The sequence below is a fragment of the Eulemur rufifrons genome, chromosome 1 (assembly GCF_041146395.1).
Source record: "Eulemur rufifrons isolate Redbay chromosome 1, OSU_ERuf_1, whole genome shotgun sequence".
Lineage (NCBI taxonomy): Eukaryota > Metazoa > Chordata > Mammalia > Primates > Lemuridae > Eulemur > Eulemur rufifrons.
The window spans coordinates 77,694,051-77,720,243 of NC_090983.1; the positions used below are offsets into that span (position 1 = coordinate 77,694,051).

The window sequence follows — 26,193 nt, forward strand, 5'->3', positions numbered from 1 at the left end:
AGTACTCTACTTAAACTTATTAAACTTTGAAACAGTCAAGAAAAATGAAAGTATATCCTTCCAATTATAGCACATCTTATATAGTTATGTTGTTAATCATCCCTCAACAAATGCATAGAACATAGAGCTGCAAAAAAAATTAGAGATCATTTGTTTCAATTCCCTTATTTAAAATATTAGGGAAAGGAGAGCTGAGCAATAACTTAACCAGAGTGTGTCTGGAAATCCTGTTTTCTATGGCCTTATTCCACCAGACCATTCTGTTTGTATATTTTGTAATGAGTAGTTACAGTGGACTACTTTTATGTTACTAGTTGCTTATTCTAAATACTATGTCAAATATTATAATAAGTGTTTAGAAAACATCACACTTAGAGAACGAGTGAATAATACAATAAAAATTAATAAACTAGATTCTGTCAGTACCTAAATTGTTGCCTGGATATCAGATGTCTTGCTCCCCTTTATGGTCACTAGACTGTTAGGGAATAAGTTAATTATGGTTAATCAGGTCTCCAGTGACAGGCAGAAGTTATGTAACTTGCAAAGGTGCTATTAAGCAAGGAACAACTTAAACGTAGGGACTTTCTGTCTCAGTTATACAGGGTGTTCCAAAAGTTGCCCTACACAGGGAAAATGGGAAATTGTAGCTAAATCTACCTTTATTTACAAAATATTCGTTACAAAATTTTACAAAATTTTTTCTTTGTGTGGAGACTTTTGGAACACCCTGTATTAATCTACCTTGAAGTATTAACATACTAGCTATTCAGCCACATCATTACCATGACAGTATTTACTATCCAAACATATCTAAAAATTAGAATCATAGAATCATAAGATATGCTCTCTGAACTAGAACAGATGAAGAGATTCTGGTCCATGGAGATTAAGTGGTATGCCAAAATACATCTAGAAACAAGCAGTACTGGATTATAGCATTTCCTTTAACAAGTAGATTTTGTGTCAAGTCTATAATAGCTAACACCAATTTAGCTCTTGGAAAAAATGAGCAGACCCTTTACTTCATGGGTTAGGCTGCAAGAATAAGAATAGCCACTCTGGGCCGGGCGTGGTGGCTCACGCCTGTAATCCTAGCACTCTGGAAGGCCGAGGCAGGTGGATCGCTGGGGGTCAGGAGTTCAAGATCAGCCTGAGCAAGCACCAGACCCCGTCTCTACTAAAAAATAGAAAGAAATTATCTGGACAACTAAAAATATGTATAGAAAAAATTAGCTGGGCATGGTGGCGCATGCCTGTAGTCCCAGCTACTCGGGAGGCTGAGACAGTAGGATTGCTTGAGCCCAGGAGTTTGAGGTTACTGTGAGCTAGGCTGACGCCACGGCACTCACTCTAGACAGGGCAATAGAGCGAGACTATGTCTCCAAAAAAAAAAGAATACCACTCTGGAGAAATGAGAATTTGGTTTAATCAGCAGGTATACAAAAAGACCCAGGAATCACATGCCCCCAAAAAAGTAAAAGAAGAAATACTAGTTAATACTCATAACTGGATATCATCCTTTGGAAACTTGATTTCCCCTTCTTTTCCTGGCTTCTATTTTTATAATCTGTCATATTTGTTATGAAAATGTTTGAAGGAAAATATGATAAGTGCATATAGCATCACAATTGTCTGCATAATTCAGCCATAATATTTTTTTGGAAAGGTAGATTGGAGTCAGAAATTTTTACTTAATTCTTTTCATTATCATAAAAATTATCCATGTTCAATGTATAGCAAATATAAAGATAAGCAAAGAGTAAATAAATAAATAGATATATAAACTAAAATTTTGCCCCCCCATGGTACCATGTTAGTATCTAGCCTTTCAGAATTTTACCTATGCAAATATGCACCTGCAAATATTTTATTACAAAGACAAGGTCATACTATGCAGAACATCTTTTGATTTGACTTTTGCCCCCTAAGAATGCATTGTGAATGATTTTCCCTGGCAATAAAAATAGATCATCTTCTTTGCCATCATAGTAGTCCAAGCTGCCATCATCTCTCACCTACTCTTTTAGAAAACTATACTAACTCACTTCTGACCACCTCTCCATATCATTTTTTATATTACAGCCAGAATAAGCTATTCAAATGCAAATCTGGTCATGGCATCCCCTCTTACCTTCTCAAAAGTCTTTAAAGAAATGCTACTGTCTATGTCAGGATTTCTCAACCTCAGCACTAGTGACATTTTGAACCAGATAATTCTTTGCTGTAGTAGGCTATCCTGTGCATTGTAGGATGTTAGCAGCATCACTCACCTCTACCTACTAGATGCCAATAAAACCCCCATCCAGTTGTAACAATTAAAAATGTCTCCAGACATTGCCAAATGTCCCCTGAAAGGAGAGGAGGTGCAAAACAGTTCCCAGTTGGAAACTGCTAGTTTGTATCAATGACCGCAATCCACAGGATGATCCACATCATCTCGCTTTATTCTTCCTCTTGTTCTTTGTCTCCTTCAACCACACAAGCTTTTTAAAAGTAACTTGAATGTATCTGTTCTGTCCTGCACAAGGTTTTTGCACATGCTGTTCCATCTGTATGATAATGTTCTTCATCTCCCTGCCTCCCCACCTTTTGCCTAGGTAACTTCAACTAATCCTTCAGATTTATTTGAAGAATCAATCGCCTTCTCAGAGAATTTTTTCTGACCCCCTTTAAGTAGTCTGAATCCTTTGCTATGTGTTTATAAAAACACAATAGGCCTGCCTTTCAGACCGGTTATCTCCGTTTGTAAGTGTATATTCATAAATATGGTTGTGTTTAGACTTCTCTAGACTCCAAGCTCTGTGGACTAGGACTAGGCACCTCGATATTCCCAACACCTAGCACAGTGGCTGGTACACAGTAGACAGTTGACACATACCTGTTGAATAAATGGCTGCCCCAGAATTATTGTCTTTAATGGAAATTATAATTTTAATGAATGTACCATGAATGATTTGGCCATTCTGAGATTGGGAATAGATTTTGAAAGCTATTAAGTAAGAAATAGATTTTGAAAGCTATTAAGTAAAAATCTTTGAGAGTTTTGAGGTGTGATGAACCAAAACTCATGTTTTAAAAAGATTCCTCTAACTATGCAAGTGAAAGGAAGGGAAGTAGAAGCAGAGAATTCAGTTAGAAAACCATTTAAATCATTCAGTTATAAGGTAAAAATGGACTAGGGTGAGCAGTGATCGTAGAAATGAAAAGAAAGAGACAATTATAAGAGAATTTGTGAAAGAATCACTGGAACCTACTGATGTGCAGGATTTCGGGGGAAACAGACCAAGGTGGAAAGACCCAGGGACATAACACTCACTCTGTAATCTTGGCCATGCCGATTCTCATTCGTATAAGGAAGAACTGGAGAGAACTTTTCTGTATCAAAGTCAATCTTGACTTGCAAAGTAAGCAAAAGGGCAAGCAAGGTCATTCTGAAAGCTTCAAGTTTGTGAAAATCTACTATATCGTCTCAATATGCTTCTAAATGGAGAGAACAGCCAATATTCCCAAGGAAGTTCATCTTTACTTGAGAGAATTGACACAATTTTCCCGAGCCCCGGGTTTAAAGGCGAGAAAGCATGGCTGTCTCACAAGCATGTCAGGCTACATCCCAAGGGCTCTTTGGTATTGGAATAGTGACTGGTGAGGATCCACAACCTGTCACCTCTATCCCTAATTTCTGGTAGTAGTCCCAACCTGCCGACAGTTTCAGGCGACATACGTGTAAGAAGAAAATATTTCTCCCAGCTATAACAGGGTGTGGGTTCATCAGACTCTGTCTTTTTAGATCCCAAGAACAAAAACTGTTCTGGTTCAAATAGCGTTTGGCATTAATACAGAGAAGAGAATGCTTCCATCAATGAAAGCTAAAGTCACAAATGTCTGCCTAATGAAAATATTGAATACTTCTTAGTTCATATATACATGTTTATAATTTAAGATATACACCTCTAAAAACAGAAAAAGCCATTGAATATAAAGTATGACCTCAGGCATTTTAAGAAAAGATGCCTTGGACTTTTCTAAGTTTGGTCTAAGAAATATTTTGGATAGAGTCTGTTCCCACTTTTAGCATTAGCTATGTAAAGGTGTACGTGAATCTAATTTTTCTAGCTGAGTCAGTTGTGTAATTTATATTTATTCACATATTAGCTGCACTGATTCATAAACCCTAATCCTAATTAGGATCCATACATAGTAATTCATATATAACTAAACATATATTGATAATGATATTGCTTTCTATTATTCACATTTCAAATTATTCACTAGAATTCAACCAATAATAACAACTTAATACTTAGGTAAAGACAAGTTTGGTTCACATACACAAAGAACTAAAAAAAAAAAAAAATCCTCTGAGTAGAATTTTAGGCATTTACACCCATGTTGAGATTCCTTTGGTTTGTATTTAATCTGCCTGAAAGTATTCTTATCCAACACGTTGACAGAGTTCTCTTTTACAGTCTTGTAGTCCAACAAACAAAACCTACTTTTGTTACATAGCTCCTATTGGTGACCATAAAAAGATAAGTTATATCTAACTTTGTTATGTTTCACTGATGTTGCCAATTCTCCCAGTGACATGGCATTAGGACTGCTATACTTTATGCTTTCACTCTTGAGGGGCTACTAGTTACTATAGTTGCCATAAGAAACCCAACAGTAACCAGCAAGGTACAAATAGAAATTGCATATGCTCAGCACCTTTTTTTTTTTTTTTTTTTTTTTTTGAGATAGGATCTCGGTCTATCACCCAGGTTAGAATGCAGTGGTATCATCATAGCTCACTTTAATTTCAAACTCCTGGGCTCAAGCGATCCTCCTGCCTCTGCCTCCCAAGTAGCTAGAATCATGGGTGTGCACCACCACACCCAGCTAATTTCTTTTTTAATTTTCTATAGAGATGGGGTCTCACTATGTTGCTCAGACTGGGCTCAGTTTTATTTATTGTTCAAAACTAAAAACCTCATGAAAATGTTTTAGAAAACATTTAGAAAATGTTTTAGAAAATGTCATAGAGTTGAGTCCCTAACATTATGGCAATTTGAAGAGAATAGCATTTCTATCTATAAAAAGTCAGGAAAGATTTGCATGGGTGAACCCTTAACTCTACTTCAAGGGATGCAATAAGATAAAGATGATAGGTTTATAGATTCAATATAGATGCTAGGTTTATTGCTCCCCAAATGTAGCTGCAGTCAGTTCCTAAAGAGCTCAGAATTCTAATATTTATGGAATACATTAATTTTGTCAAGATAGAGAAAGTCAGACAGAAAAGAGCTGCCATGGGTCCTCATATTCCCCAAGCTAAATCATAAAGAAGGGTTATTAACTCTGCCACCCTTTTCCAAGTGGAAACCAGATCTTCCTGTGGCTTCTTCTGGGTAGCCTCTCCCTTGTCCACGGAAGTTCAAGGTTACTGCATTTGACCTTTGCACTGCAACACTCCCAGACCTCTCTGGATGTGTGCCTATTGTGATATCAGATGGAAAAATGGGATCTAGAGTGCTTATTCTGCCACTTACTATTGTCATAGTATTGAAAAATAATCACTTAGTCTCTCTGAGCCTCAGTTTCCTCACCTGTAAAATAGAAATACCGATTTTATTTCTTGGGGACAATGAAAACAATCTGCATGGATCTCTTAGCATATGCCCTCACATGCAGTGGGCATTCAATAATGGTTTTATTATAAAGAAGGAGAGTTCAAATGAGGTGAATGAATACAACTTAGTTGTAGCAGTAGATACAGGGGCAGGACTCTCTTCCTCTGAAAAGAAGAAAAGTAAATCTTGATGGAACCAAAGGAAGCAAAATATCTAGAACTAGAGCGAGGACAGAAGTGTGACCCTGGGTGGAGAAGAGCATCAGGAGTGTCTTAGTTGGGTTCCACTGAAAGCAGATCCTGACGCAGGGAATTGGATGCATGTTGTTTTTTCTCAGAAATAGGAGTGAGGGAAGAGAAGGCGTAAGAAAGGGTTGGAGGAAAAGCCAAATGATGTTCCAAAGGGTAGAGAGGATCCCTGTTGTTGAAAACAGGGCCTCTGAGAAGCACGCTTGTGCCTCCCAGAACTACCTGCTCAAATGATAGGTGGATGCAATATTTGTCCACAGGCCCCCACCTCACACTGGTTGAGGACTGCCCTTGAGGGTGTTAGTTCTCCCCACATTTCCATGCTAAGCCTGAGGAAGCACTGAGCAAGCTCCCGCAACTTTGGAGAAGGCTGAGGCAGAAATTCGGGAGAATCACAGAGTGTTCTGGAGTGAGACAGTCCTGGCACAGCCAGGGTTTCCTAGGAAGGGTCCACTGAAGCTACAGCTGAAATCAGAGCGGGGCTTAGGGGATGGGTCACGGGGCTGTAAACTTATCTTCTCCAAAGATTCTTCCAACAAGCCATGGAAAGCGTCAAGACAGTGAAAAATGTACTAGCAAACATGAATGCTGGCCCCAAAGAGAAATCAGATATTTGGGTTCCTGCACATTTTAGCTTAGCTTCCTTTCATAGCGACTAGATTATTATGACCAAAGTGAAATGAAACAAAATAAAAGTGCAAGGACATAGAATCTCTCCCTTCCCTGAAGTTCCTACCAGGATCAGAATCACAAGGATTCTGAACTTGGCTACCTATATAGTCACAATACTACCACAAAAGGAAAGATGTGGCTCCACAGATATTATATATGCTCGTTGCATCTTTCAACTCTCTATACCTGTAACACCAAACAGTCTAGTCAGAGCCTGATCTGTGTAAGTAAGCTAAACTCCGCCATCTTTTCTGAAGTCTCCATGGTACAGTAAGGTTGATATCACTACTTACTTGAAATGAGAAGTCATAACTTTCTCTGGGAACATGATGGAGGAAATTAAACTTAGCATTAAGGAGTTAAAAAGCCTTTGGTTTCTATTTAAAGGGGGCAAGCTGGGTTGGCCTATCTAATCTGACAGTAAAAGGTAAAATCACTTATAAATGATCATTTATAGATAATTAAGTTATATATTCAATGCCTGGTTGTAATTTCTGTCGAATCAAAATCTCCCCTAGGGTTGCCAGATAAAATGCAAACATTGCATGGGCCATACTCATACTAAAAAATTATTCATTCATTATTGGGAATTCAGACTTAACCAGGCATTTTTTTATTTTTATTTACTAAATCTGACAATCCCAGTGCCACCTCCAAACAATTATAGAGAAACAGCTACTTATTAAAACAAGACAATAAATGTTCTGGAATGTTGTGCTAAAGGTTCTAGGACTTTTCAGTAGCACAATGTTAATAAAGTGACATATGAATTAACTATAACAATTTACATATTGTTTCCTTAGGCATGTTTCTAAAAACTTTTCAAAGCATTTCGATAATTTATTTTGTCACAACATGGCAATTTGTATATTGAAAAAACACTGTGATGGTAAGAGGAAAAACTCATTTCAAACATTTCCAAGGGAGCTTTCAAAAGGCTCCCATTTACTTAGGAGTCAAATAAGCGTACTTAAAAATGTTTTCGTATTATTGACTTAAATATTGTCTTATAAGTAAAATTTAAATTAACTTGTAAGTTCCAGAACAGTTCTGCAAAATTCTCTGATGAAGAGAAATATCCAAAAACCTGCATGCAGGGTCACTTCATTTTAGCTGCAAGATTCTCGTTCCAGCTCCAAAACAATTTCAGTCAAGTAGAGATGTTCTGACGATCCCCGCTTAGAATGGCAAACAATCCCTGCCTTTTCATTCATTCACTCATTCCCTCTCTAAGAAAAGAATGTGCAGTTACCAGAATTTTATACAATTAGTGCTCCAAGAGTGTTTTAAATGCAAACCTATAAGAGGAAAGTAAAAACAAATCAAAGTTAATTGTGACTGGCTGGAACAAAATGCTGAAATCAATAGAAGGATGGCTCATCTGCTCATCATTCACCCATTACCTGGGAGACGAACACCTCCTGCTGTGCTTGGTTTTTGATACAGATTTACCATTGCCTGCATCCTGCAGACACATGCTAGGGAAACCCGGACCTTGTCTGACTGCCTCTCTGCTTATCTTCTTTGCACTTAATAACCTTACTCAATCTTATTTTATTCTTGCTTATGTGTTCATTGCTAGGCGGGCATGTACACAGACACACACACACACAAACTAGAGAGTTTAAAAACTTTATAAAGAAGCCAAGGGCCTTCCTGCAAAGCAGTCAGAGAAGACACCAATGTCTGTCTATGTGCTGTCTTCCCTCAACTAATCTCCATAATCTGATTATTATGATTTTCAGAAACCCCCCAAAAATAGACCACACAACTTCCTTCACAAGGCATTCCTTGGGGAAAAAATTTTTTTTTGTTAAGAAATTAAGATATTAGAAGCAAATGAAAAGAAATAAAAGTCCTCTTATTTGGAGGTGTAAGATAGTAAACTCTTTCACAAAAGGGTGGCCTTAAAACCCAGACTCGGTGTCCAGGTGAAGGACCTGGGGGAACAGCCATAGGCAGATACATGCCCAGAGTTGGAGCCTCTGGCTTCTGTTCTTTGCTCTTATTGATAAGGACAAACTCATGTTGAACCCCATGCTGACCCTCGTAAATGCCCCTCACCACAACCAAATATCAAAAAAAAAAAAAAAAAAACACTAATAGGATGTAAAATGTATCTGCAATCGGAATTTAATACATATCCTTGAATTAAATACACACCAAATTTACATTTCTGCACAAGATGATTGTGTAGATACATTGACAATTTTTTCCAGATAATTATGCAAGTGAAAATCTTGGAACTATATCCTAGTAATAGTGGTAGTAGTAATGATTTCCAGGAAAAAAAGACTATAAGATTTTTGAAATAATTTTAGTTTTTCTTATTCTATCTGACAATTAAATGGATGATGTATAACTACTACCATCATCTATTTACTGGCAATTCTCTTCTTTCAGCTTTCTAGCTTTTTTTTTTTTTTAGTTGTATATATGGATTAGCTAATAAAAGAGTATAGAAATGATCACATGTGAAAAGTAAATCTTGGATTTATGCTACATTACTTTGCCAGCCAAGTGCACCCAAATAAATGGTCTAATCATGTTAAGGTTAGAAATACTGTTCCCAAACTGCAGTATAAATATAAATGAAAAAACCTAGGAGTACATTGATAGTAGAGGAAAAAATAGCATAGTGAAAGGATGACAAGGGGAGTATTGCAATGGTGCACAAAAGGAAAAAGAATGAGAAAAATCTGATACAACTGGTAGCTTCAGCCTTTCCATGGACGGTTGGTTTGTATTCCACCTACCACTCTCTCAATGCATCCTTTTATTATTTTGGTGGTGTAGGGGAGAGGGAAGGACATTCATGACCAATAATAATGTTGTAATGATAGCAAATTTAGGATTTATGATACATTAAAAAAAAAAAAAAAACCTTTAACCAACAGTAAAAAGCCACCAAGGGTTGGGGTGGAGGGTAGTTACCTAGCTCACGGTTTTATTTAGTGACGGTTCCACTTTTTCACTCACTGCCTGCAAATCAGCATTTTTAGTGGACAAAGGGCTCAGCGGCGGCCTTCTGATTGCTTCTTTTCAAATGGTAATGGCTATCCTAACTCCTCTGCCAGGTTTTTCTTACCAGAGCACAAATTGCAGTTTACAAGGCTCTGAGGGGGAAAAAAAAATCTTAGCTGAATATCTTTTTTTTTATTCAACAAACTGACATGTAAATTACCCTTTAAGTGCTCCACTCTAGGGCTCTGATCATCTCCTAATTGTCACAGTCAATTGTAGCCAACAGTCTCTTCAATCCCAAGCGCTTTGACAACAAGCACAAGGATCAAAGCAGAATCAGCTCCCTGCAATATCCTTCTGTTTAGGATGCTACAAAATGCCTGCAAAAGAAAGGTGTAAGGGCATTGCTGTAGAGGAAACTGAGAGTAGCGAGTATTACAATAGTCATTTTCTTCATCTCTAAAATTATGCCGTATAAACTGCCGTGATCTTTAATCACATGCACAGAACAAATATATAAACCTCCTGGGCAATTAATATGCTCTTAAGATTATACTAATAATTGAGTTTTACAAACAACACCGTCTCCATGGCTTAGGAAAACTATGACACAGTTATGGGATAGCAATCATTTCACAGCAGCCAGCACATCAAAAACTATTGTCCAACATACTCCATGTTTGAGCATAAATTCCAAGGAATGGTTTTTATTACTTAGTTTGGTGTCAGGATTCACTGCTCCTCCAAACTAAATAGCCCATTGAAAATTCTAGAGTTCTTTAAAAACTAAACTAGAAATGTCCAACTGAAAATAGGGCACCAAATCAATTAAAAATGTGACTCAAAAACTAACTTCAGGAGAATGGTTTTTATAAGGGTGACCCTGTCTTATTACTTTATAGGAAGCAAACTTATTAAAAGCTATTACAAGATCTACAAACATAATTTCTAAATAAGATATATCTACCAGGATCATTACTCAACAAAAGATGTCAATCCTTTCTAACTAAAGTAGTTATCATGTTACTAAATTTTCAAAAAGAACATTTATGTTTTTTTAAAAAGATATAAAATTTCATCCTATTAATTATAACACTATAGTTAATAATTCAATAGAGAGAGAAAAATCTTATGACAAATCTGCACTTTAAAAATAACCCAAAGGTTGTCATAAAAGTAACAAATGGAAAGAAATCAAAGGTGCATGTGACACTCCCCCTACATCTTGTCCTGTTGTATCCAGGTATTATGCATAAACAGCATGTAAGGTCACACATTGATTGACAGCATTCCTATGGTAAAGAAAAGAACTAAAAAAAGAGACAGCACATGGCAAATACCTCGGTTCCTTTCTCAGCTAGTTCACTCAAGTCCCCCTGTAGGGGTTTCCAATCCTCCCCTTAATTTCACCTTGAATTCTCTGGTTTGATTGAAGAGCTTCACAGAAGGGTCTATTACAGATTGAGGAATGATCCATTTCACATCTGAAGCTCCAAAGAGCTACTTGTGAGGAATCTTTGAGTGCATTTATCTCACATGTGAAGCTTTCTGCAAAATCAATATGGGTATTTTTCAGTTTGACAAGTCAACATGAAATATCACATAATAATAGAAAAACAGAGTTGTACATTTAAACATACCCAATACAGTTATCTATGACAAAGCTCATAGTTATTACTCATGGATATCCTTGAGTATGTCTAATCTAAATTCCTTCTGATGGCTGGGCTAAAGAGCATAGACAGTGTAACTGACTGGTCACCGTATTTTTTGCTGCTGTAGCCTAATTAATCCAGGTTCTGTGGTGAGGGCAGAGAATGGGCAGGAATCATGGCCTTTTCTTCTAATTTGAGAGTGATATGATAAGTGGAAGGAAAATAACCAGAGGTGAAAAAGACAAAGTAACAGAACAAAGGAGAACTGTAAAATAATTTCACATTTAGCTAATTGGCAAAACTGGGTAAAATGGTCACCTGAAGAAGGACAACCATGTCTCAAATCCCAACCACCACCGAGGCAAGTGCTAGCAGGATAATTGACATATTTGTGAATACGTGATGTATTTGTGTTAGGGTCTGACAAGCTTTGGGCAAATTCCAGGTCTATTTTATCATCTGCATAAGCTTGAGGAACATGGTTTAACATCTCTAAATCTCTGTTTTTTCACGTTGAAATGGGATTAATCATAAGACTTACAAGGTTTCGTCGTGAGAATTAAACAAGATGATGCATAAAGCACTTGGCACATAAAAAACATTTCATTCTTGGTAATTATTGATGAAATTATAACAGTTTCTGTGAATGTATCCATGAACTCTCTAGGGTTCTAACCTGGTGCCATTTCTACTGTTCCCTGGGACCTTTCTTTACACATTGTTTAAAGTTCCCAAGTTGTAGATGACAGTTCTGGTCAAAGACTGCTCATTGAATTAGCTCTGGTCCTAATGGAGGAGTGCAGCTCTTAAGAACAGTCTTCCTCCAACCATGAAGACTGCCCTCATCATCCATGTGAGAGAAAATCAGATGGGAATGTGAAAAGGGGAAAGAACCCAGGAGTAGAGTCCAAATCAGCTATTTAATTCAGGCAATGAATGAATGTAGAAAAATGTCACATATGGTTTTCTTTCATACACCAATATGTTATAATTAATAATGGAGTTATCTCTATATACCCATCATAGAAAAAACCTTAAAAACAAACAAAAAATCCTCAGGAGAAACCCAGATTTAAATAGTTCACTATAACTATTTATTCCTTTCTACCATATTTTATGGCAGCCCATTACTACTCAATACTTGATTATCTGTGCTTGGACCAAGTAATTTGTAGATTACTTAAAATATATTCTGAATTTGTTTTTTAATTTAATTTTTAACTTAGAATTTTAATTTTAGGTTAATTCTCCCCATCACTCAGAATAAAGCCAGAGTAGGTAAAACGTGTGAGTTCAGAGTCATGAAAATCCATGTTAAAAACAAAATAAGAAAAAACATCATTGTAAAATGCAGTTGAAGTTTAACAACTCTTCTCCTATATTCCAAAGTCAAATAACTAAATATAAATGATTTTCAGTTTAATTAATTCAAACAGTATGTATGAAGAACTTAATATAGGCAATATTGTTAATTTTTTAGCTATCCTACTGTTCTCCTTTATTATTAAAATTAAGCTATAGCTTTCATTCCAAAGACAAATTAAAATATTTTATTGTACACTGATATAGAATTACAACTACAAATGGAAACAATTTCCTACTTAAAAAGAGTCATTTCCTTAAAAATTTTAATTTATTTGATTTGGGCTCAAAATACGTTTTTACCAAGGAAACAGATTTGTAAGTGATCATTAAGTTCCCAGATTGACACATAAAAACCTGTTTAATGTAAAATGTACCTAAAACATACTACTAATACCAAGGCTTGGGCAACTCTAGGTCATGCATGAGATCTGTTAATTTAACCCTGCAAAGGCTTAGAGAGTGTCATTGAGCACTGAGCTTAGAAACTTTGGGACATACCAGGTGAGAGATCTGAGAGAAGGGTGGGTCATTCATGAGTCTAGGTGCTCACCATTCTCCTCATCATCACCATATCCACATCGTCATCATCACACCATGTTTCACCCAAACTGTTACGATTAATACCTGGTAGCTATTAAGATGATAATGGTAGATAGTCAATAAGATAACATATCATCCTGACCTTTTAAGTCAGTGAAGAAGAACTGCTCCAGAATGTCAGGACCTTACCCTTCTCTCTGGCACTTAAACCTCTTCTGTGATGTTTAATTTCCCATTTAGGACCCTGAGCACTTTTTAAACACTTTCATTTAAGCAAACAAGGCTCTACAATATCAGTATCCACATTTCAACACCCCTTCCTTCTGAATTTTGCCTCGTGCTATGGCAAACCACACTCCTTACACATAGCTTTGAAAGGTCTAGGAAAGGAATTAGCTGAGGACCTGTTTAACATATTCCTCGGCATTCTGCTAGTACCACAATATTGAAGTGAATATTTCCTTTTTTAATTGCTTTTGTGACAGAGTTTCACTTTGTCATCTCCGACAGAGTGCGGTGGCGCGTCATAGCTCACTGCAACCTCAGACTCCTGGGCTCAAGCGATCCTCTTGCCTCAGCCTCCCCCTTAGCTGGGACTAGAGGTGAACACCATTGAGCAAGGGCTAATTTTTCTATTTTTAGTAGAGATGGGGTCTGGTGCTTGCTCAGGCTGGTCTCAAACTCCTGACCTCAAGCCATCCTCCTGCCTCCGCCTCCCAAAGTGCAAGGATTATAGGCGTGAGCCACCTCGCCGGCCATGCCTTTTTTAAAGATCTTAATGGAAAATGATTTCACAACTTCTGTCAACTACTTACATATTCCAAAGGTTATCCTCCTTCATTACCAGGGTTTTCTGCCTTATCCCACTTCTGGTTTTGATTTTAATTATAAACCATACTACTCAAAACTATGAGTAATACTTGTCTTTCGAGTACTTCAGGTATGCCATTAAGTGGTATCATATAGTTCAACTAATACAAATGCTGACTACGGGCACTCATTCCAGCCACTTGTCCATACTTTTCAAGTAAGTACACAGCACACACTATCCCTACGGTTTGCAATCTACCTAAGTGACCTCTGGCCTCATCAAACTGTGATCACAAAATATATACATACCCCATTTAAAAATGAAATTAATCTAGGGCTGCGGAGGAGGGAGAAATGAAGAGTTGTTTAAGGGTACAGAGTTTCAGTTTTGCAAGATGAAAAAGTTCTAGAGATCTGCCGCACGACAATATGCTTAACACTCCTGAACTGTATACTCAAAAATGGTTAAGATGGTAAATTTGGTGGTTTTTGCCACAATTAATTTTTTAATAAAAAATGTAATCAAACTGTTTTAAAAAACTAGTACATTAATCCAAAAATAAATGAATAATTATGGAACCTCTAAAACTGAATTAAGGATATCCTGATATTTAAGTGTTAAGCAGCCAGGATCCTAGATTTCAGCCTTAATTTCTTTTGTATGAAAATACTGCCTGGGAAATTACTTGCCAAGTTTTCAACTCCAAATGGACAAACATATAGCTTGACATAGGAGAAATTGCACATGAAAATACAGGTCAAAACTAAATAAATTAATGAAACTCAGATTATAGAATTTCACTTCTCTTCTGAAAGATTCAAAGAGTGAAACACAAGAAAACCACCACTCCCAGGTGCTATGTTCTAAGGCTGTAACTACCCCACACTGTTGCCATTTAGAATCTCAAAATTTCACTGAATTTTCAAAAGACCCAAGCAAAAGTTGAAGCTCATTGAGACAAAAATACTTGAACCAAACCAAACTAGTTTTCAGTGGTTTCTCTGTTTTTGTAACAGTAGTTCCACAGTAGTTTACCACTCACTTTCATTAAGGTTGATGATTTTTTGTTTTTAACATTTTATTCTGGTTACTTTTTTAAAAATTTATATTACAAAATAAAGATTTTTCAGGATTCAGGGTCATAATGCTGAAAAAGTTGAGCAAATTTATATTTGTCCCACACCAAGGTAAGACAGAGAGGCTTCAAAAGGAGATAAAATAGGACCAGAGAGTAAAATGTGGGTAGTTAATGAAAACTAGCATCTTTACTTTAATAATACTGCCTCATATGCACAGAATGAAATCAGTTAAGAGCAAAAGTAGATCGTTTCCTTTTTAATGTAAAATCCCAGGGATAAAATGACAAGATAAAAACTAATGGACATGGTATACTGATTCAAAAATTTACTAGAATTTTTTCTCTGCATTTGCACTCTACTTCAATCATTCTATTACCTAATCATTTTTTTAAGATTTACTCATAAGAATAATCTGCATAGTTTATTAGATTAGGGGTAGCAAAACCTTGAGAGCCAGTGTGAATTTGAGGTTTATAATAAGACTAATAGTTTGAATCATAATAGTTACCTATGACTAACGTATCTCAGGTACTTCTATCATCCCCTTAGAGCAATCATGTGGGTTTAGTACCAATATCCCTCTGAGATATGAGGAAACGGAGACTTAGTGAGATTAAATAACTTGGCCAACATCATAAACTAAAAAATGCTGTGCTCTTAACCAGAAATCTCACCGTATCTTGATGAATTGCCACAGTGTAGCTTCATTTCAATGTGGATTATTCTTCCACATCATCTATTGCATATTCTTTTTTATCTTTTTGATAAATGAGTTCTGTCTTGCTTTTGGGATATTCTCTTGCCTAGTAGTTTCTGAATAGAAACCCTATTTTGGAAACCAGACACTTGTGTTTTTTTTTGTTTTTTTTTTGAGACAGAGTCTCACTCTGTTGCCCGGGCTAGAGTGAGTGCTGTGGCATCAGCCTAGCTCACAGCAACCTCAAACTCCTGGGCTTAAGCGATTCTACTGCCTCAGCCTCCCGGGTAGCTGGGACTACAGGCATGTGCCACCATGACCAGCTAATTTTTTCTATATATATTTTTAGTTGGCCAGATAATTTCTTTCTATTTTTAGTAGAGACAGGGTCTCGCTCTTGCTCAGGCTGATCTCGAACTTCTGACCTTGAGCGATCCACCCGCCTTGGCCTCCCAGAGTGCTAGGATTACAGGTGTGAGCCACCGCGCCCGGCCTCAGACACTTGTTTTGATTGACTCTATGATTGAGCTAAACGTGGTCATTGGCCAATGTGGCCATTGGCCCTCAGTAGCAGCTCCCTTTGTCTCACTGCTACCTCATCGGCACCTATGCGTGACTGGCTGACGTGGAGTGGGAGTGTTCATCAAGCAACGGGGTTGCAGACCATTTACTACAGGGAGCAGCATCCATAATGGCATGGATTTTGAAATCTACTTGAATTCAGGGCTATAATCACCTGAATACCCATTGCAAATACCACAATCAACACCAGTGAAGAACATAAAGACCAGCACGATGTGCCTTTCTCTTTCCCTGCCTCAGAAATCTGGATGCCTTCCCTCACACCTCAACCTCACCTCTCTGCCCAGGTGGATACAGTCATGCCTTTCCTACTGAGCACTGAATGAGGACACACGCATGACAGGTTACTGAGGGCCAGCCTTGGAACCTAATAGTAGTGAAGCTAGAACCCTAAAAACTTTCTAGATCATGCCATAATATTACATATGAGAAAAATGTGTTCCAAAGAGGGCAAAGGTTTGTCCAAGGTTGTAAGTTAATGAGTGAAAGAGTAGAGACGTCAAACTCCAAGTCCAGTGCATTTTTTACTTATAAGACTGTCTTAGACCCAAAGGGCCAAATAATTTACTACACACTTTGCATACAGTATTTCACATAATCCTTGCAAACTTCATGAAAGATAAATATTGTTACTCTTCTTACAGATGAAATATGTTAAGTAATTTAGCAAAATTCCATGGCTGGGAAGTGGCAGGTGCAGAGATCAGCTACTAACACTTTAACTTGCAATGTAATGGGCAAATTTCTACCAAAAGGAAAAAAGAAAGGCTGATTCAGAAAAGATCATGACACTACACAGTGGTGGGTTGATGTTGAGATAAGAGGAGAGAAAGTTGTGAGATTCAGGCCTGGAAATTGAAAAAAAAAAGAAAAAATTCTAAAGATGTTGCATGAACACACGGGTCTTTAATTTTATTTCTTTATAACCTGCTTTTTTGCCCAAAAGGATTTATCCAAAAAATTCTTATCAAAGGTTTATCAAAAGCTTACCGAAAAAAATGCATCCATTACAATAAGATAAACTAAAGTTAAAAAAAGTAAATAAAATGCATCTAAGGGAAAATACAGAAACATTAAGAGAGACAAAATACTTACAAGGAAGTCTTACATACTTGCCAGAGGTAGGCTATAAATTTGAATCTGAGCTTTCAGACAGGCTACATGAAGAGGGAAACATGATCCATCACATGAACTGCAGCATCCCTAAAACAAAGAACAAGCCATTTGTTCAGGAGAGACACAATTATTCCTGGTTATGAGACCATAGAGAAATTTGTCCCTGCGGCCCTCCTCGAGAAGACACAGTATAAAGCAGGGAACAGAGGCCTCACCAATATCCTCACAGCACACACAGCGATGCATTGTGTAGGGTTGTTTATTGCACCATTCATTAGTGCAACTCAGCAGCATGGCACTAGGGGAGAATTCAGCCATGGCAGTTCTTTGGGGAGAGCGTGCTAGTTGTTTCTGGGAAAGGGAAGAAAGGAAGGAGAGGCCCATGCTGAATGGGCACTATACTGAAACCACACAGACACAGTGTGGAAGTCTTGCACAAACACGACACTAACGCTAACTTCTTTAACGCCTTTGCTACAGCACTACTAAGCCCATCTCAGTCTATGAGGCACAGAGCCACTTTCCCTTACTTTGTCCAATCCTGTTAGAATTCACCCTTCCTAACCTGTCCTGCTGCAGAGGAACAGATTAAAACCAGTGGCCTCTGCACCAGAACTGGGTCTGAAGTTGGCCTGAGCAGAGTTATGGAGTGGGCAGGGTAGGCAAAGCAAGGCCAGGAGAGCCATTTCAATGGCATTGTGCTCAAAGATTGTGACAGTCCAGTGTCAGACAGAGGCTCCACTCTTCCTAAGCTCAGCAGAGAGCTCCAGCTACAAGGGGCAAACCTCTGCTCAAAGCTATTACCCTCGTTCATTTATTCACTCATTTATAGAGTCAACAAATACTTAGTAGTAATTATTACAGTGACATGTTGGGCACACACAGCTGGACAAGACACAAGTGGCCCTTTCCTAATGGAGCCTGTGGGTTAGTGTTTACCTGGAGATGTTCTTAATTGGGACAGCTCGAGGAGGGAGCACGGAGCTGGGGAATTACTGACTAATACCGCAGATCCTGCCTTTTTTTTTCCATAAAAATGGACTCATGGGAGAGTCATTTGGAAATCTGGAAAGCAGCCCTTCTTTGGGGATTAAAGACTGTGGCCTTGCACTTCACTCCAATAGTCTACGCTTTCCAGTTGCCTCATCTATCAAGAATGAAACTAATACTTGCAACAAATGCTTCATCAGGTTCATGAAAGAAAAAAAAAAAGATTAAGATGTGAAAGCTAAAAGCACTATAGAAATATTATTTCTGAAAAGTGTGCATATCGATAAAATGGACCTTAAAGTTATCATGACATAATTGTATCTGAGTATCTGTCATAGTTAGAAACATGTTAAAAATATAAGATAATGAAATGAAAGTGAGAAATTTATTCAATCTAAATACTAGACAGCTATATTAATTAATAACATTTAAAGGCTTGCACAGAAGGACTCACCAAATGTCCTAGAATGTTAAAAACATAATTAAGAGTAAGCAGAAAGGGAAGCACCAGTGTGTTCTTACCTGTTGATGTACAAGCAATATGATTATGCAAGGAATAAAACACACTTTAAAATAGTCATTTCACATTATCAAGCAAAGTTCAGAGCGTGCTAAGAAATAACTCTATTCCAGATAGAGTTGTGCTTTCCCTTACAATTCCTTTAACTTAAACTGGAGTTGTCATCTCCCTTCCACAATTTACCAATTCTTGTTATACCAAAGAAATGTAGTCAACTGGAAAATAATAAGCACTTGTCCTGACTATGCAGATTAAACCAATTTTAAGCATTTTTACATAAAACACACATCACACAAGATGCACTGCACAGAATTATTTACCTGAAATCAAGTTCTCACCTTTTCCTCTTCCAGATTGGCTAACAAGCACTATGCACTTAAGGATCAGACTCTCTGCTTTCAAAGTTATCTGTTTGCATGCCATAAAAGATTTAAATGAAAGTAAAGGGCTCATTAGATGCCTCACTTTATAAAGAAGGATGACACCTATGTAATGCTCTTTTTATACCCTTTAAAATATGCCCAACCTCTTACCTCTTCCCAGTTGGTCTCCCAGATTTGATGCCATTTAAATGTTCTGCGGACTCCATACATCATTATTTCTGTAGTTTGTTTCTGAAATTATTTTTCATTTCTGAAATTATTAGGCCTCAAGTAATAAACCAAACTGAAAATCAGCTGTGATTTCTAAGCAATCATCACGCACATCTGAACTGTTTTCAAATGTGATGACATTTTTTGAATACTTTTTGACAACGAATGAAGCTGACATAACATGGCATTTGTTTGTTAATCTGGATTTTGTACTTTTTGCATTTGATTACAATATAATTGTAATCAGGCCCTAAATATTTTCCTATGAGCATGAACTTTCAAACTCCAGAGTGCCTTTGGTTCCTAATGAATGAGATAGCCCTACCCCCATGGGCACCAGATATCATTTTCACCAGAGACCTGGTCCAGGAGTCTCTGGAGACTGAGCCACCAAATCCCAACCCAAGGACTGGGCACTGTGAAATATTGCCTGGTCTTCTCCGATTGAAATCTGGCGCTGGCCGGTCTTCTGGCAAGTACGCCACATGTGGGTGGAAATGACACCTTCCCTGAGCACTGAGGACTTCTCAGTGCCTGGTAGCTACATTTGGCTCCTTGTGCAAAGCCCCTTTTATTTTACATCTTTCAAATAAAATCCTCTTTTGAGGTCCAGTTGAATATTAGAGGAATAATATATCACTGACCACATTCCCTCTCATTCACACACACAATAAAGCACTCAGTGGAAACACTCTTCAGAAATAGATACAATGAATACCTCTTAACATCTCACACTCGTCTTTGGAGACTTCTCCGAGTTAACTGCTACAGCTAATAGCCCAGTAGTGAATTATGCTGGAGCCAGAAGTCTCCCAGTGCCCTACTCCCAACGCTATAGATGCACATCCTTCCCATACCACTCTACATTAAAAGTAAGGTGTCTGGAAATTTTGGAAAAATGTGTGGGGAACTATGGCATATTTTTATTATTTAAAATAGTAAGTATATCTACTATCAATACTGATTTCCTTGTGGACGACACTGAACTTCTAAAACAATAGCATCATTAAACTTTAAAATGTAGACCTTACACTGAGACCTAATGTTATGCCTTTTATAAGCATCTCTCTAATCTGTTCTTTCACTTTAAACATTTGATAGTGGCTGAGCACCTTATCCGTGCCCAGCACCGTGCTGAATCCTGGTGAGTACAGCAGACTGGGTCTCTGGGAATAAAAAAGGGCAATGATTGCGATCCATCGTGGTATTTTATGTTTGTGCCTCTGCAAGACAAATTTAAGCCCGTTTTACTAAAACGCAATTCCATTTCTCCTTGTTCTGCTCATGGAGTAGATAAATAGCAGCCAATCACTATCCTCTCCAAGATAGCCTTTCTGATACTTAAAGTGCTCAAAGTTCCTTTCTCTTCTTCAAAATAAACATATTTTTTTTCTGCAAAGAAAAGAAGATTACATTTGATGTGTGCAACAAGCCAATATAACTCCTTTGCTGTGTCATCACATTGTCATTGATATGAAAATATAGAATATGAATTCTCAGCCACATTGAAAGGATACAGCAAAAGATAGTCCCATGTGATCACCCAGTTTCTTAGGCATTAATCTATACACTAATTCTGATACTGCCATTCTAAGAAAATGCACTATAATGGAAGAAAAATTTTGCATCACTGCACTAGCAGAGGGAAAAATAACTCATAGGCCTCTATCCCATATGACTCATATCAGAGTGCCCTGCCCCCAAAGAAATCAAGACACACTGTCACTGAACCACATTATTATCCCTTAAGAAGACTATAAAATGTGTACATCATTCATTCGTTGACATTGAACTTGTGCCAGAACTATTAAGAGCACATATTAATAGACATCCCAAACGTGTAGGAATGAATACAGAGTAAAACACAAAATAAAATCCGTATTCACTATTAATTTGTCTTTTATAAATGATTAAGTAAAGCATTTCGAGGAAATAAAAGGGCAATAAATACCCTTTTATCACAAACTGGGGGATTTCTCTTACTCTGGGCTTGCACACAACCAGTTTACAAATATGCATAATTGCCTATGGTCAACATCATATCACTGCCAGATCACACATTAAACAGATAACCACTATTATTATAAAAGCGACTTCCTTGACCTCATATTTTGGTCTGGCTAGGAATTCCTGTATTTTCCCAGATTGGCTGTTACACAGTGCCAATCTTGTGCTGTGCATGTCAATTTGTACCGGTATAAGTGACCGATGCCTTACCGAGCTTACTCTAAAACACACGTATATGCATATGAATAGCATAAGTTTAAGAAATATGATCATAGTTGTTCTTGCAGAGCTTTTTAAAATCTGAAGTCTATGTGTTGGTTTGTGTGTGTTTTTTTTTTTTTTATTATAGCTAAGGTACAGTGTGTGTTATTTGGCAGCTGAATTTGACATGAAAATATAAAAGGTTTGGGCAACCACATATTTGGAAATAGAAATCTTTCCTGAAAACATGGCTTTGGTTTTTAAACACAGCTAAATTTCTGGAAACTTCAATTTGTTAAAGACAGCCAAGACTTCAATCATATTTAACATATTCCTGGGGTTTACATATAGTGTTTCAAAGTAATAAACAACATCTTGTTTGGAGTAGCACGAAGAAAATGAGGCAAGCACTTCTTTAGAGTAAAAGCTCCACTTTTAAAAATAGTTTGGAGACTCATTCTTATGTTGGTAAAATCACAAAACACTATTCAGCAAACAAAACATGATGAGCTCAATTCAAGTTGGTAAACATTTTTAGCTGGCTTCATTTGTAGTAAGAATTTTAATGTAACCATAAATTCAAGAATGCATCCTTTATAATGGAAACTTGAGGGGCAAAACTTTTTTTTGATTGTTAATAAGAACAATGGCGTCAAATTTGCGCTTGAAAATCAGAAGAGATGTGATGACAGCAGTAAATTGATTGTTTGAACAATTTTAAAAATCACATTACAGTGCACTAAAATGCATCTACACGTACCCACTAAGGCTCTCACTGCAATGACCAAAATGCCTCCAGGCCTGATTCACTAGCAGAAAATAGTCTCTATCTGTCAGGTAGGGTCTATATATGCCTTACCTCCAGCATGTAAAACTTGCATTAAAGCTGTAAATCCTTCAATCCCTCACATGCTTTGCCTCATTGGTCTAAATATAATAGTGATGTCTAAAAACCTTTAAGTCACTTAGCAAGAATAACAAATACTTTTCAAGAAGCAAAACATGATAAGTCAAAATAAAACCATCCAAGGAAGGTAAAGGGAGCTTTCTCCATACTCTGTACACAAGGTCAGGTCAAATTTCATTTAACCATACTTCCTCCCTATATAGGGACTAAGTGACCAGAACATTCATCCTAAGAACACTTTCAGATTCACATTCAGATAACTTATGGCAAATCATCAAATAAACACATGAATATCCTGCTTATGTCATTAATATTCCTTTATTTTGCCTGCATATTATTCCTAATTCATTTAGGTAATAAATATTTTGATAGGTAAAACATGTGAATGCATCTAAAAGTTTAAAAGTTGGTGATATGTATGCACCTTTCCCACCACCTGGATTCAAAGCCACTATCAAAGTGGACCTCAAAAGTAGAAAGACTTTAGATTCGAGTTTGCCTGGGACAGTCTGGGTGTGAGTCTCTCTTTACCTGAATCAATTTTTGGTAACGGCTCCACTCCATCTCAAAAGTCTCCCAGTTTGGATGGGAAACCATGTGGCCACCTTCTTGTAGGATAATGGATGATACCTACTTGATGTGACTTCCAGGGTGCCAAACATGTTTGCCCCGAGTATTTCCCCGCACCAGACAGCAGAGTCTGAACTCTCCCAGCTACGCTACAAGCTCCTTGAGTACTGAGATTACATTTTTATTTAACTGTGTGTCCCACAAACTAGCACAGTGTCTGGTATACAGCAAATGCTAAATAAATGTTATTTTGGCATATGAACTTTCCATGCCTATATCATAATTTAGCTTATAGGGTCCTTGATCACCTTTCCCTTTCACAAGATATCACAGCAATCCATCCCATTGATGACACTACACTGATGGAATCTAGTGAAGGAAAAGTAGCAACTACACTAGACTTACTCGTAAGACATCTCCATGTCAGAAGGTGGGAAATGAATCCAATTAAAATTCAGGGACCTTGTACCTTAATGAAATATCTAGGGGTCCAGTGATGTGGGGCATGTCAAGATATCCCTTCTAAGGTGAAGGTTAAATTGTTGCATCTGGCCCATCCTACAACCAAGAAAGAGGCACAATGCTTATTGGGCCTACTTGGATTTTGGAGGCAATATATTCCTCATCTGAGTGTGTTACTTCCTCCAGCCCATTTACTGAATGACCTGAGAAGCTGCTAGCTTTGAGTGGGGCCCAGAATAAAAGGCTCTGCTACAGGTTCAGACTGCCATGCAAGCTGCTCTGTCACTTGGACCATATGACCCAGAAGATCCACTAATGCTTGAAGGATCAGTGGCAGATGGGGATGCTGGTTGGAGCCTCTGGAAGTCCCCCACAGGTGAATCACAGTTCAAGCCTTTAGGATTTTGAAGCAAGGACCTGCCATCACGTACAGATAACTACTCTCCTTTGAGAGACAACTCTTGGTCTGCTACTGGACCTTGGTAGAAACTGAATGTTTGATCATGAGTTATCAAGTTACCATGGAACATGAGCTGCCCATCATGAACTAGGTGTTAGCTGACTCACCAAGCCATAAAGTTGGGACTGCACTGCAATACTCCCTCACCAAATAGAAGTGGTATGTACGTGATCAGGCCTGAACAGACCCTGAAAGCACAAGGAAGTAATATGAAGTGGCCCAAGTGCCCATGGTATGCTGCCTTCTCTCTCCCAGCCCACACCTATGTCCTCATGGGGAGTTTCCTAAAATCCAGTTGACAGGGAAAGAGAAGACTCAGGCCTGGTTTACAGATGGTTCTGTATAATATACAGGTACCGCCCAAAAGTAGACAGCTACAGCACCACAACCCCTCTCTGGATATCCCTGAAGGACAGTGGTGAAGGGAATTCCTCCTGGGAGCAAAACTTCAGGCAGTGCACCTGGTTGTGTACTTTGCTTGGAAGGAGAAATGGCCAGGCATGCAATTATACACAATTCATGGGCTATAGCCAATGGTTTGGCTGGATAGTCAGGGACTCAGAAGGAACATGATTAGAAAATTGGTGATAAGGAAATTTGAGTAAGAGGATAGAGCTTTCTGGATGGGCAAAAAACATGAAGATGTTCATGTCCCATGTGAATGCTCGCCAAAAGGTGACCTTAGCAGAGGAGAATTTTGATAATCAAGTGGACAGCAGGGATCATACTCTGAAACACTCTTCCCTCCGGCACTGCCATCAGTTACTCCCTCACTTTCTTCAGGACCATGCACACCTTCTCCGGGAGGCTTTTCCTAGCCATCCTTTCTAAAATTCCCACCCTTTCCCATCCCCGTCCTCCTTCCCCACTTCAGATTTTTCTATCACACTTATCATTACCTAATATATCCTATATTTTGCTTATTTATTTTTTATATCTTCTTCATTCAAATGTAGGCTCCTTGAGAGGAGGATTTTTTGTCTATTTTCACTCTGCTGAATTACTAATGCCTAGAGTAGGGTCTGGCACAAATGAGGCTCCATAAATAATTACACTGTTAGTGAATGATCATTCATAGCAGTAGGAGTCATAACATTATTGCTATCAATTTACAGTCCATATAGTGTCAAGATTGGGGCGAGGCATATTGCATCATTTTATCATTGAATCTTGACAGCAACACAGAGCCATGAGTGATAATCTGCCCATATAACAGATGCGACAGCTGAGACAAAAAAAAAAAAAAAAAAAAGTCAGAATTCAGCAAAGATCACACTCCTAGTAAGTGGAGGGTTTGGGAAAGAAATGACTCCAAACCTGTGCTCTGTCCAGGAGTACACCCTGCCTCTCACATTGGCATTAATACCTTACTGCGAATTTGCTATCATTTACTCTGGGGGAACCAAACAGAAATCATTATCATTCAATAACTCACATATGTCTTGTCTTCATCTTACACATAGGCACAAATTGCACTGGGATTCAGAGACAACACCATGGTTTACAGTCCAGCAGAGATGAAAACAAAGATCCTGCCATGTATCCAGAAATATAATAGATTTATAGGCTTCTGTTGGAGCCCAAAGGAGGGAAGGTGATGATAGGCCTAATTAAGACAAGGATGAAGGCAAACTCTGTCTTCTACTCAATTTTATCTAAGACCAACTCTGTTTGATTCTAACGTGACGAAGAAGTATTCCTGTAACTTCTGCAATGATGACTGTCTTTTCTGTAGCCTTTTCATCCTTTTCTCCCCAACTTGTTCATTATGAAATGCCCTCATTTTTAATAGAAGATGAAAGCCTAGAAGAACCTATGCTAAATGTTTGTTTTTAAAAGGAATTTCTGATCTAAAAGAAGAAAGAATCTGTAAGAATCTCCAACCATCCACGTAGGAGAAAAAATAGTATGAAACATTAAATATTTAATGTTCCTAACAGTCTAACAATGGGCAACTATCAGGAGAAAAGGGGAAAGTTAACATTTTAAAACCATTTGCCTGATGAATTCACACTTTACAGATGCTGACTCTCAAATTCCTTATGAAAGGGCCTGGTGAGTACATGTGATGCTTGTTTTTCCATTCTTGGGATACTTCACTTAATATAATGGGTTCCAACTCTCTCCAGGAGAACCATAGAG

The 26,193-nt window shown here is 37.8% G+C and overlaps 1 long non-coding RNA gene across 1 annotated transcript in view; it reads right to left on the bottom strand.

The window, feature by feature from the left end:
- Positions 1-26,193, bottom strand: part of LOC138386509 (uncharacterized) — a 53,030-nt gene that overhangs the window by 1,201 nt on the left and 25,636 nt on the right. The window contains exon 2 of the long non-coding RNA XR_011233885.1: positions 10,907-11,044. This is a non-coding gene — a long non-coding RNA (uncharacterized lncRNA). The remainder of the gene's footprint in view (positions 1-10,906; positions 11,045-26,193) is intronic.